Genomic DNA, 14,325 nt, shown 5'->3' with positions numbered 1-14,325 from the left:
AGGATCAGATTATGATATCCTGCTGTACCTGACACATCCCATGAGTCTTCCAAAAAATCTAGTAAAATCAAGTTGAATTAGGAAAAGAGAATGTTATTCTGTAAAAGCAAGTGTATCATAATCTCACTCTTAAATGGTAAATCCTCTGAAGAATTTTTCCTAGAGTACTTTGGAACAAATACGTTATTACTATTGTTCACCATACCCAGACAAAGTAGGGCTGAATTATAAAGAGAACTACTTCCTGCAGAGGCAGGCAATATAATTCCAGATCCTGAAAAATGAAGCAGCTCCATGTTTATTTCCTGGTGTTTGGGTTCCTCTTTATTCGTGGAAGGACAGATTAGTTGGTGATTTCAGCCCTGAGTGGGTGTATCAGTCTGCAGTGCAGTTTGTTCTGAGGCTGCTCCTGCTTCAGACTAATGATCCATCAGTAGCTTCATGAATGGACTAAAACTATGCTGGCAGGGGCTGCCTTGGCTCACCCCAGGCTTACTGCAGCCTTTTGGTATCAGCCCCTCATGGATATTTGGATGGTGACTACTCCTCACGGTTTTTTAGTCTTGTGTGAATATGGTTATTCATTCAGACGTAAAAATGATTTGCTATAAATTATTAATTAAAATATTTCAGATATGTGGCCTGGAAGGAGAAAAAAAATAAGTAAAAACTCTATGATGTGAATGACCAGCTACACAGCATAAATAAAAAGAGGGAAAGAGTCCAAGTGAATATTTCACAAGTTCTTTGCATAGAGTTTGTTCATCTACAGCCCTTTCCCAAAGCCCAGTGAAGTCAATGAGAGTTTGGGGCTTTGGCTCAGGCACTTCAATTGTCTGTCCTACAATTACAATAACAAACACAGCAGTAGTCTGTTTGCAAACAGCTGGTAATTGGAAAAAAGACTGAAGTTGTCAGCAAACGTATTTGTCAGCACTGATTTGACCAGTTGTACACATTACCTTAAATGACATTTCTTCCCTTCCATGAGAATGTGGAGTCTGTGTCCAACGAGTTTCCTTGGTGGCTGTCATGCAGTGAGCATGGCAATCTGTGGTGTGTACCCTTTGCATGTTAAACACCCTCCAGCACTTGCTGTTTATTATACAGGGTGAATAGGCTGGTTTCCAATTCATTTGTCAAAAACCAGTCTTGGTAACACAGTAGACATATTTGTGACAGGTGGATTTAGGCAGCTCTGTCCAACTTCAGATTTTCCTATTGATAATAAATGTTCCCTCTTGGCAGGAGAATGGTGACACTTCTAGAAGAAAAAAAATACCTTCATCCAAGCTATGGTTTTGTTTTGTTTTTTAGTCTTTTTTTCTTAGGTCAAGAATCATCCTACTACACATTCTCTAAAACAAATCAAGCCTGTGTAGTAGTCGCTAATGCTCGCAGAGGAGTTGATTGAATTCCCCTACTTTTTTACATCCTTTTTAGAGGCTCATATATCTCCCCTGAACTTACCTGCATTTCCAAAGGTCCCTCTGCCTGAGAACTGTGCTGAATCTCTGGCTCTGGTAGAACCCTCCAGTGCGATAGCACAGACGGCTCATTTGGCCTTTGTGGTGTAAGTGCTGCTGTTCTTGCACTTTCTCACGTTTCCCTTTCAAGTTTGCAAGGGCCAGCAACTATCACATCAGCTCATGGCCTCTCTCCTGTTTTCCTGTTTCCCACACTCTGTTTGTGGATACTTTTTTTTTTTTTTCCTTCTTCCCTAAGAGAGTAGATGAAAAACACAAACTCCAGTCACATTGGTCACTGAGACAGGGTTATTGTTCTAGTCTGAGGCTTGTATGTTCTTTCTTATTTATGGTTTGTGGTTGGTCCACAGGTACTCATAGCAAATGTTCATGGGTGACTTGTTAATCATCTCTTGTTTTTTGTGGTTAGCTTGTTGTTTTGGGGTTTTCTCCTCCCTGTATTGCCAGCTACCTCTGTCCATGCTGTCTTCTGCTCTTTTTGCCTGTTTGCTGTATTAATCTCTGAGCAGGTGCCTCTACAGCCTGGACATTCTATATTAAAAAGCTATGTTGGCATGCTGTTCCTTCTAAAATTGCCTGTTTCTTGCTGTGGCCTGCAGATAGGAGCGAAGGCAGGGGGAATGGTGGGTGTGCCTCAGCTCTGGCCTGTGTGTCTCATGCTTCTGTTACTCAGGCAGTTGTAAAATCAGGAAATACTATTGGTACTGTCATTGACATATGAAAAAAAGCAAAGCACAGAAGTGAATTAATAAAGTTTTTTTGTGAAGTAAAGCAAAAAATGGATGACACAAGCAGTTTTGTTGGAAATTATTTTTGTTTCCCTCTAGCAGAGGGAAATGCAGAGAGCAAAAAGCTCTTATTTCTCCTAATCTCAGACACAGATTCGGATTCCTTTGGTTAGATGGGAAAAGAATGGGATGGAGAGAAGTTATGAATCTTGCTGCTCTCCACTGTACTGATAGGGTGAACACATACATAACAGGCTTTATGGGAGTGAATCCTCTCCTGTATTTCATACTTATTCTATTGTCACTTCTTGACTGTAGCAGCTACCATGTTTTATTGCACATCCTCTTTGCTGTAGTTCCCTTTCCCTGGCTTTTCAGATTGTGGCTATGCAGGTTGATGGGGAATTTTGTTTTTACAGCATTCTCATAATGGACTGAATAATCTGGAAGCACTCAAGGAAGTGAATGTCCTACATAAATGTATAGGCAAGGAGTCTCTAAAAACATTACTGGTTTTGCAGGCATGAATTTTACAGTCATCAGGTTAATCAGAAGTTGATGGAATTAAATGGTGAAGTGCAGAAATATCAGCAGTTCAATTATGATGCTTAACAGTTAGGAAAATAGCCCTTGGGATGCATTTTGATCAGTTGGGATGATGGCACTGTTGATGATACATTACCAGTCTAGTGGAAGGGAATTCTGTCTCTTGTGTGTCTTTTTCTTTGCACTGTGTGCGCTTTCCTTCATGCTCTTTGCTTGTTGTTTGTAGGCTGCTCTTTGTGCTCTTAAGGTGATATTTTACATTCACAAACTTTTCATTATCTTTGGCCACCGAGCTGTGATCCAGAGCACAGCGTGGCTCACCACAAACACCTTCACCAGGATCCTTAAAAGGCAAATCCTGAGGTGGGAAATGGAAAACCCGGAGTCAAAATTCTCTCATCTCTTCATGTCCCATTATCACAAATGGAAGATGGTTTAATATTATTCTACCAGTAATCATCATGCCAAGGCTAGGAATATTCTATCCACAGGGAGCCAGTGGATACTATGCTTTTTAAAGTATTCTATATGCATGATAAGACTTTCTTCTCTGTTGGCTTGCTAATCGTTTTGACTATTTCTTTTGAAGTAAGAAACAGATGGCAGCATTTGCTGTAATAAGTGCAGCAAAACATGCCAGCCAATTAGGAATGTTTCAACTCACTGAAAACCTGGATCCTTTTCCAATATTTTGGTGATTTTTCACTCCCTCTGTATGTCTAGAGGAAATTTTTATTTATCATTTGTTTACTAGAATAATAAAATTAGAGATTAAAGGAATCTTAAGTCATGAAATCTCTTAGTAATGAACCTAAGAACAAAGAGCTGAAATACATTTTATGGATTCTTTTGTTTTCTTTTATTATCTGCCAGAAGATAAAAGACCCCCATATAAAATACCCTTGTTAACGTGAACCCCATCCCTCACTTGAAGGGCCTGTATAAACTGTATCTGTATATGATCCTACAATATTTACTGTTCTTTCAAACTCTTTTTCATTCAAGAAGTTAATTTTCAAATATTGTAGTATTAAATACCTCTTTCATTAATGTCATTTTCCTGAAGTTGTGAAATTGTAATTCCAACTGTTCAACTCTCAGCAACATTTTACAGGTAATGTACGCCCTTCTCACTTCCTCATCAGGGAAGGTTACTGTCCTCTCATTTCCTACCAAAATCAGGCAGAGTTTAAGGTATTTTAGATCCGTCAGAAAAAGGGATTCCTCTTTGTCTCCTGCTATGAAACTGAAATTAGAGGTCACTACTGAAAATGCAGGTCACTACTGATCTGCTCCTTAAGCACCTGTTAATGCCTTTATCCCTTTATAGCAGTCAGTATTATTGAGACTATAGAAAAAAGGGCATTTTGGCTTCTCATATGAATTTTAATCCCTGGTTATGTCGGGCTTTGATCCTTTTTCTGTTAGGTATTTTGCAGTCCTGTCCTCACTTTTCTACTGTTTCACTCCAGGAGTAGTACTGTAAAGATTTCACTGCTTCAAGATTTGCAGTCCAACTTTTTTTTTTTTTTTAATTTTATTCTATTGCTTTCTGTTGCAACATTTTTATTCTTAAGATTATACCCTCTAAATGTCTACTTTAATACTATTATGTATATTTTTCTACTAATCTTTTGGAATCATTCTTCTTCAATGACTTCTCAATTGTAGTCAATGAGCTTCTAAGGATGTAACTTAAAGCAAAACTGGTGCCACTTATTAGGGTCAATTTAGCCTATGAAAGATGAAATTCTGCTTCAGGCAGTAAAGCAATTTTCAAAGTAGCATACTGGCTTTTATCAGGCTTGGTCTGCTCTTCCTAAATGAAGACATTCAGTCTGTTTATGGGTGCCTATGGTCACTCTGGGAAGCATTTGGTGGTAGTTAAGGGTAAAATACTGATTGTTCTTCAAAATTAGAAACAACTGCAGTGATGATTTAAATTTCTTTTTTAAATTCTTTCAAACCACAAAGCTGTGTGTTGTTCGGTGATTGAATGCGTTTGAACTTATGGAACTTTTCATTTAATGCTGCTCTCCATTGTTTTTGGCTAAAGCCCAAGCCTCACATCTTCGAGTTGCAGGATTCCTTTCTGCAAACTCCATCCTTTGCTGAAGCCTTAGTGTAACATGAGACCATCCCTGTTTCCCAGCAGGCAGCACATTAAAGGTCTGCCTGGTGACCAGCTGCAAAGACAGGTGTTTTCTGCTCTTATTTTTTCTTCTGCCTTTATTTGGTCTTATAGCTTCCCCAGCACACTGTCAAGTCCTGAGTGAAATGAATGATTAAACTTTATAAGCTTGGGAAAAGCTCTGATTCAGGCAGCGTGGAGCTGGGGATTTTGGTCTAAAGTTGAGTAGTGTTTTTAACTGCTTGTTTGCCCATTTTCTTTGACCCAGCAAGGGACTGAGCCAGACTGGAAATTCAGCACATAAAGGTAACTGCAGGGATCACAGGCATTGAGCATTTCTCTTTCCAGGGCACTTAGCACTTACAGCACCAAAGTGCCGATGCTGCAGGAAGCCTCAGGGTTTGGATATGGCACACTTGTACTCTGCACATGGGTAAAAATCTGTGTGAGTCCTCAGTGCACCCCTCGCTGGTGACTGTCCCACACCTGTGTTGGGTCTGTCTCACTGCAGTCTCAGGCTGTGCGAGTCACAGACTACCTCTGCAGTGTTCACAGATCTTCAAGAAGAGTAAGTAAGGCCTGAGAATGATGTGCAGTGAGATCCAGTCCAAAACTCTGTCCAGCTGCCTGCCCCATTATTGATGCAATGTAACTCTTCTTCCTGCCTTTGCCGCTATTGTACGCTCCCAATATTCTGTTAAAAATCTAATTTAAGCCACAGCTGCCTCTGCCACAGTCCATTTCTCATGCTTGCCTGTATGGTACCATGTACACCTCTGGTGTTCTGCTGGTAACACAGAACACCACATTTTAGGAGCAGATTGTTTCTCAGAGGAAATAACTGCTCCAACAACAATGAAATGGCACCTGGAATTTAAACTAATCCGCAGTTTTAAATTTCTTTCTTACCAGTGATATCAGCTCAATCCAGTAACGCTCTATCCATCACTTAATTCTGGGCAAGATTTAACACTCTACATCAGTGTTGTGGGCCTGTCTCAGCCACCATATCTGGTATTACAGCCTGGATGACTCACTCTATCCTTTGACATTATTGCAGGTAAAACTGCAATATCAAGGCCCTTGGAAAGAATTTTCTTAATTTTTGCAGGGGTTATGATAGAGCAGCCCAGCCTTATTATGTGCTAAAAGAGTTTGTTACTGTCTGTTATTAGTTAATGATTATCAGCACAGGGTGGAAAAGAGACACAGACATTTTTAAAACCTTTCTCTAATCCATGATTCTTTTTAAAGTATTAAAAATTACTCTAACTTCAATGGAATTACCGTTTAGTGATTGATATAATCTTTCTATTATTAATTTGGTTAACATAGTAAACACTAAATATTGGATATAAGGACATTTTAAAGTTATAATTTTAAGTGAAACAAATTATGGAAATATTTCTTTAAAAACATTTTTTGCAAATAAGAAATGATCATTTAAATGCTGTGAGGTGGCCGTGACCTCACACATTAAAATAATGAAAAGTACTGAAGACACAAACATTAGTCATCTGTAAAGCTCTAACCACATTCACTTTTCAGCTTTTCATTGCAAAGCCAAGAAGCAGTAAGTGAACCATAAAATATGTGAAAAAACTTGGCTGATAGGACAATAGTTTCATCCATCAAGTAGTAAAACTTTAATTCATACTAGTAGTATGTTCTATTCTGTTCTAGAATAATTCAGGCAGCCTTTTGAATATTTATCAGTGCTTTTTATTAAGTTTTAAAAATTCTAGTAAGTTACAACATATAGAAATGCTGATTGTTCTAGGTTTTGTTTCTTTTTTCTTTGCTTGTCTTACGTAAATCACTGGGATTTTCCTTAGGAGTTGTGTAGCTTTGAGACAGACCTTATTCAAGATATTTAAGGCAAATACCCATGCTCACAAAACTGTATCAGGTTATCCCATGTGCTGAACATAAGTAGTGATAATTTTGCTGTGGTCAATCTGCTCAGATATTTCTACTACCCCTGAGCAAAATGCTGTCCTTGACTTAGGAAAATACTCTTCATCATTTACTGCCTAAAATGGTATAAACCCTTAGACTTCAGTCAGTAGCAGGAGTCCTGCTGGTGTCACTGGAAAAAAGTGCAATAGTTATTGTTGGAAGTTGCTTTAGATGCCTCATATTATTTGCTTTAAAACTAGAAGTGTATCTGGCGCCCCTGTTGCTTGAGGCAAAACATTTCTTGGAGATTACTCTTACAGAAGGCAGGAATTGACAAGCTTGCATTTTTGAGTATACCAATCAAAATATCACTGGACAGAAATATTCCTTTAAATCTTTCAAGATTATTTACCTTTGGTAATGTATAAAATAGTATAGCCTTACAGATCCTCTTTACTGGAAATGGCCTTCACAGGAAAAGTGTGACCTTGTAACAAAACCCTCTTTTCCATCTTTTTCTTTGCTCTCACATGGGGTGTAGCTGAATTTCCATAAGAACCCCAACAAAGTTGCAGTGTTATCTGACAGTAGAGCTGTGCTGCTCTCTACTTTCAGTTCAACCCTTGTTTTAAATGTACTCCTGCTCTTGTATTTCCACCTCAGTCGGCTTGGGCAGGTTAAGAGTTGTTCTTGTGAAGTAAAATGAGAGCCTGATGCCCAAGGCCTAGAAGAGTCAGACCCAAGCTGTGGTTCAGTGGTCCCCAGTTGCGTAGCAGCCGCTGTCTTGGCACAAAAAGATGTCAGAGCTTCCCTGTTCTCTGCTTTCACACCAGCCAGCCAGTGGCTTCAGGTTCACTAATGAGGAAATTCCTTGCCTTGGGAAGCAATTGAAATAGTATTTGCAAATATTACTGCCAGTGTAGGTTTTCAAAGTACTTTAAAGAAGTCAGTGATTGTGTTTGGTCAAAATCATGTTAAAGCATCAGTAAAAGATGGAGTGAAACTTTTAGAGCAACAAGGTGTTTTGGTTTTGGTTGGTTTGTTGTTTTTTTTTTTTTTTTTATTAGATGCTTTAAACTGAGCTTGCTACAGCTAAGTATTGTAAAGGTCTGAACTGTGGTATTCTTATCCAATGAATATTTCCCATTTAGTTGAAATAACTTCTTCAGAATTCCTATGTGTCCGTATTTTCCAAGTCATATAACAAACTCCTTTGGAAAGTAGAGATATGGATCTGCTGATAGCTGTGGAGTTGATTCTTCACAGCTGCTAATTATAGCATGGCTGAGTTCTGCAATAGGGCATTACACAAAATATTTGTTTTATCTGGAAAAGTCTGATCATATGGAGAGGAGTAGTTATTTTCTCTCCGCTTATAATGGTGTGCAGATACCAGGAAAATAGCAAACCTAGTAAGAGTAAGTGACTTCTATAATTTTTGAAGATCTACGTAAAGACCAGGGGTCCCTCAGATGATTTGTTGTCCTTCTTTTGTAGTTCTGAGGAGACCTTGCTCTTTCTTTCCCCTCAAAGAGCAGGGAAATTGGATGGGCATTAAACAAGAAGTCCTTTTGGTTTCAGAAGAGATTGGTTGAGCTGAAGAACTGCAGAATTTGTCTAAGCATTGGTTAACTCCATTAGAGGGGTTGTTAATTTAGTGGGATACAGAAGATTCATGAACACACAGTGCTTTGTTCTATGCTCCTTTCAAATCAAGGGTTTATTTCTGAGATGTTTGCTATGGCTTGACCTTCTGACTTCTTCACCTCAGGCTTCAGGATTTAAAATTTTGATTCAGGGTCTGAAATTATCATGGCAAGGTTGATGCTGGCTTTGGGATGAGCTGCTGTACCACAGCAACTGTACTACAAGAAAGTCACACAACCTCTCTGTGGCTATGTACTGAGGCTGGCCCACACAAGGGTATCTTTAAGTCCAAGCAGCCATTCATCCTAGGCTTCACGTGCAGGAATGTGCTCTTGCACAGTAAGATTTCATTTTCACTCTTATGTTGATATGCTGTTGATTTCAGTGATGGTTCATCCAATACTCCTTTGCCTGTTACGTGCAGAATTCGGTTCTGATAGACATGGGAAGATCCTAAACTGTAGGGCCTGATATTCTTGACTAAAAAGCAGACAGAGAGAAGGCAGAACTTTTGAGACGTACCTAATAATGTCTGAACCTTTCTTGTCCCACTGGGAAGTCCTTGAAGAGTGCACTTGGCTGTAGAATAAGCCAATGCAGCCTTGAGTGGACTGGCAGAAATTTATATAAACGGATTTGCCAGAAGGGTAGAAAGTTGTTTCATAGCCTGTGACTTATGAAACATATGGAAAACACTACAAAATTTCAAGTGTGTATGGCCACACTCTCTGTACAACAAACCATGTGAACCTCCTATTCTGCTGTGTTGATACTTGAGAGCAATGCCAATGTTAAGGATCGATTTTCAGCTACTGCCTCCTTTTGAGCCTCTGACAACATGAGAACATGGGCATGATCAAAAAGCACTGAGGCTGGTATATTCATGTGTTCCCTGTAGACACTCCTGTGCTGCACCTACTGTAATCCTGAGTTCTGCACTAAGTAAGGCCTGTTTTTGTTACAGAGGCAAAGGTATTTACAGGTAAATCAGAACAGCCTCGTCTCTGAAAGACACAAGGATGTTTCTTTGTAAGAGAAACCCCTAAAAAAAATTGAAACAAGCAATCTTCTCCAAAGTGCCATTGTAGGATGCATTAGCTAGCAAAGGCAGCAATGTCAGAAATAGTGACAGAAAATAGATAGCTTCTGAGAAAGAGAAATGTGTTTAAGCTCTTTCGAGTAATAAGGAATTTGCTTTCAGCTCTGTGGGAAACAAGACTCGTTAAACATCGGATACAAACTGAAGCTACAGTAGAATCTGTTATCATTTCTTTATTTGGATTTCAAACAAAATTCCACAGAGTTTGTAACTAGGGACTTCTATCAACTCGTTGTTAATGTGTGACACCTATATATAAACACAGGATCAGAAATGGAACTAAAAAATGAATTTATGTTCTGCAGATTGACAAGACACTATGCATTATCCAAGTTGTGATATTTATTTCTTTATGTTTTAAGTAGTAGCAGCAAAGGCAATAGAATAGAAATTTGGATAACCCTCTTTAATAGTAGGCTAAGTTAAATTGAATTAAACTTGCAGTAGGCTGGTGAACATACCCAGACAGTTACTGTTGCTCAGCCAGTCTGCAGTAGCGTGAATTCCTTGCATCATCTGGCATGTGTAACTTTTTTGTTTTTCACAGACTAACTGTGTTTCTGGACTCCTCTCTACAAAAGACAATGTGATATTCCTTCATGGAGGTTTTGGTTTGTAAAGATACAGCTGTAGAAGTAATAAACTTCCAGCTTAAAAGGACCCAGTTCTGCAAATCATGTTCCATTAGTACTTTTCCAAGATAGCTCATTGACATTTCTTGCTGTTTTTCCACACAAACAATGCTACTCCAGATCTCAACCCTGTAGTGCACAAAAGCTGTGCATAAAGCTGGCACCTCTTTCTCTTGAAAGCATTTGTAATTTGATTTTTGGACTTTAAGGAACACTGCTGATATGAAAAACACCAGCTTCAAATTCGGTTCTCACCACAGCATAATGACTATAATCCCATCATCAGATTTATCACATTTTAATTTGACCAGATATGTCAGTAGTTTAGAGAGTTTTGCAGTAATAAATTGCTTTAGGTTAATGTGAAGTACCTTCAAATCATTGGAGATTTCATTGTGGAAAATGTTTTGCAAAGCTGCATATCCTAAATGGCTGCAGTCCAGAGTCTGGAATTCAAATCTCATTTACCATAAATGACTGTCAACCAGAAGATGTAGACTTTTTTTAACATACTTAATAGAATATAGGGGAAATGGGGCTGATTTTTCAATTCCTATGTAGTGCAAATGGGTTTATTCAATAAATTAGCTGTAAATAAAGGAAATACTTGTCAGATAGTAATTGGGATAATGTGTATAATATTTGAAAGCAATCCTGTGAAATTTGACATGTTCTCAACTAGTGGATATAGAGCTCATTTTGTTGCTTCTGTGTCATATGGTGATCCCTTTCAGGTGTGATTGCTCAGTGCTGCTCTGAAACCTCGAGTTACAGAAGCCCAGTGGGAAGAGAGAAAGAGTTAAATGGATGGTGAGTGCTTTTCAAAGCCCCACACATGGCCCCTCGTGGGAGTTATGTGGATGTGGGTGGGCTCTAACCTAGGAGTCTAATGTTCAGCTGGCAAATCGATGCTCATTATCCATGGTCCTCCTTACCCTAAGCCACCACCTGGGAATCAAGCAAGTGCCTAAAAAAAGAAATTTGAAGTCTAAATATGGGCTCTTATTTTCAAAACTATGTATTGACTTAGATAACATCTGTTTGAGTGGACTAATAGGCACTGTTTAGCTCTACATGCTTTCAGTATGCAATTAAAAATACGGTAGCTTCCATCCTAATTTCGGTAACTGACAGTTACAATTATGAACATTGAGAGGAATAATACTTTGCAATAAAGAAGTTTTTCTTTATTGCTTTGGGGGGAGTTATTTATCCATCTGCTACATCCCATAGCAGTCATTATTTCCCCCATTCATACAAAGGAACTCCTTCCAGTTTCCTCAAAGAAAAGGTTTCTATTTTGAGCAGAAAGAAAGCAAGCAAAATAGAGCACAGAACAAATGATGTCTCTAAATATTAATGAAGGACTTGTAGTAGGTCTTGCCAAATACTGTGGACTAATCAGGCTCTTGATGGGCCACATAGTTCCCATTGCCACAAGTAGTAGACTAAGAAACTTGGATTCTATTTCTGTCTTTGCCATTGACTGGCTGGTGTAACCCTTGGCCAGACATTTAATTCCCTTGTGGTTTTGTTTTCCCTATTATATATAGCCTGTTTTGTCTGTTTGGTTTGTAAGCATGCCTGGGCAAGGATTGTCCCTGGTGATGTTGGTATAATGTCAGGTTGACAGGGCTTGAGTCCTGACTGGACCTTTGATGTGCTACCTGGGTATAAAATTATCATGTTAGTACAGTTATCAGTTATCCCAGTTTATGTTGCACTGACAGTTTGCTTCTTTGACTCCTGGTAGAGTAGATGAAATCAGAGTGGCTCTCTGTGTACTCCCACAGCAAGCATTGTTGAGCTATAGAAATAAAATAATCATAGCAAAGAATTTGTTGGAGCCTTCTGGGCAATCCTGGCACCATTTGGATTGTTGTAACAACTCTTCCTTTCTTTGGGCTGAATCAGTTTTGGGATAGAGATTGTTGTGCTTTGACTGGGAACCACAGTCTCTGCAAGACACCAAGTGACTGTGGCAGGTCACATCCCTTGAGTTAAACACCTCTTTTCAGAGCCATGGCACTTGCTGGCTCCGCAGGGAGGTCATGGGCTGGGTGTGCTCAGACACTGGATTACCCTGGGTCTCAACCAGTTCCCTGCTGATCACCCTACTCCCTTTGCATGGGAATGTAAAGGGGGTGGAGATAAACTAGATATCACACTGTTAGATTGGCTACTGATAAGAGGTTATTTAGATCAAAGACACTCATGGCAATTTTATGAATTCAAATAAAGTCTGAGGAATATTCCTAGAAAGGCTATCACTCAGTGTGCTTAATTGTGTTCTAAATAGCTTTGTCAATATGCCTCTCAATTTTTCCAGTGTTGCCCTACGTGTGGTTGCTTTCACAGGCCCTCTGAAACCAGCGCTGCTGGTACTCATTTGTGCCGCTGCTGTGCAGTGTGGCAACCAAGCATGAGGCCATCCTTTTGGGCTGTGATCAGGAGATGGCATTTTTTCTCCTGAGACATGAACAGGCAGATCTCTTCACCCACTGTATTTCAAGGTGTGCCTTTGAGGGCTGTCAGAAGGGGGATGGGGATAAAACCTAACCCATAAATAGAAACCCACAAAACTTTGTCCCAGGGGAGACACTGGCGCTGCTCATAAATAAAAGATTGTGAGGTGTGACTTTAGAGATTGGAGCAATGTCTGTGTCATACTTTTCAACAAGGCAAGTGGCGAGCTGTGTTGGCTATAGAAGAAGCAGTTTCACAATGCTCATGAAATAGGAATAGCACCAGAGGGAAAAGCATAGCAGGTAAGAAAAATTACCTTTGTTTTTAAGTAAGTCTGTAAATATATTCTTGAGCAGCTCAGACCTTACACATTAAATAAATTGTCATGATCAGTTTGGCATATTCCAGCAAACAAGTACCGTGCACTATTGGTAAGAACAGTTGTAATCTGGGGAGTGATGGATCATGCCTCAGTAAGAGATTATTATGGTCATCTCTTGGGAATATGTAAAATCAGGAAATTGGAGAAATGCTTGTTTGTTCATACTGTTACAAATGGTGGCTTTTGCTAAGTATGAGGCAATTCCTGTTGCTGAAATGCGTATTTATACTTGAAGTTTTTCCACAGCAGTGTGGAGAATTAAATCACTTATGTATTACATTGATTTAAATTACATTAATTTAGGTAAAAAATATAGGCCTTTACTTGTTCCATAAAGGTTTGAAACCCCTTGTAGCACCCCATGAAATCCAGCACCTACTCATGACACTTCCCCTTTAGCTCAGCAGTGTGTGACTGCTGAGGACCAGAATCCATGATCACCTGTTTGCTTATGATGATCTCTGTTTTGAGTCTGCTTGGGGGTATGTACAAAATGTCTCTTTTAGGGATCGCTGTGGGATTGCCGTGGTGTCCCATGTTTGTACAGCACCCAGAACACTGGTTTCATGGCTGGGCCTTTGAGGAGCTTGTACCATTCAAAAAAGAAAGTGCAGTAAAGAAAGAAATTGTTTTGTTGATGGATTTAGTGTGGTTTTCAGTGCAAACATACACTAAATGAAATCTGGGCAGAAGTTTGGTTCTTTGGTCTTGCTGGTAATTTCCAAATGTGCCGGAAAACCTGTTTCAGGGCTTGACTTTGCAAGGTGCGGAGCATGTTTGGGAACTCCAGATGTTGCTCAACACTGAACACAGGTTCTTTTCTCTTAAAAGAAACTGTTGCACTTTAGACAGAGGCAGCTTGGAGTTCTCCAAATGTTTTGGAAGAGACATAAATTACTGTTGGCTTTTGCAACAGTGGGCTCTTTAGAAACATTCCCCTTGGATAATATTCAAAGCAATTCCAGCTTCTGTAATTGAGCTCATCCCTATCATCAGCATCAATAAAAAAAGACATTTGCAGATTCCAGGCTCACCAGGACCTTTCCAAGAGCTGGCACACTCAGAGCCAAGTAACTTATAAACAATGACTATTGATCTCAACAAATGTGCATGTTCTTGCAGCATGTTTGTGTGTGCTGAACTGGCACCAGAGGTGAAGAGCTTCAGTTGCTGCCATTATACTTGCATTGATGTCTATTAGAATCCACTACCAAAGTTGCACTGGCAGATAAATCATGCAGTGTCTGAGAGGTTACCCAGGTGTGATCTATTAACAGATATAAATTGTGCAGGCATTAAGTTGTATTT

The 14,325-nt window shown here is 39.4% G+C and overlaps 1 long non-coding RNA gene across 1 annotated transcript in view; it reads left to right on the top strand.

Moving 5' to 3' along the window:
* Positions 1–14,325, top strand: part of LOC120757097 (uncharacterized) — a 123,748-nt gene that overhangs the window by 106,185 nt on the left and 3,238 nt on the right. Inside the window, exons 5-6 of the long non-coding RNA XR_005702349.2 lie at positions 10,904–10,979; positions 12,851–12,937. This is a non-coding gene — a long non-coding RNA (uncharacterized LOC120757097). The remainder of the gene's footprint in view (positions 1–10,903; positions 10,980–12,850; positions 12,938–14,325) is intronic.

This window comes from Hirundo rustica, chromosome 10 (genome assembly GCF_015227805.2).
Source record: "Hirundo rustica isolate bHirRus1 chromosome 10, bHirRus1.pri.v3, whole genome shotgun sequence".
Classification (NCBI taxonomy): domain Eukaryota; kingdom Metazoa; phylum Chordata; class Aves; order Passeriformes; family Hirundinidae; genus Hirundo; species Hirundo rustica.
This window is presented reverse-complemented; position numbering and strand designations above follow the sequence as displayed.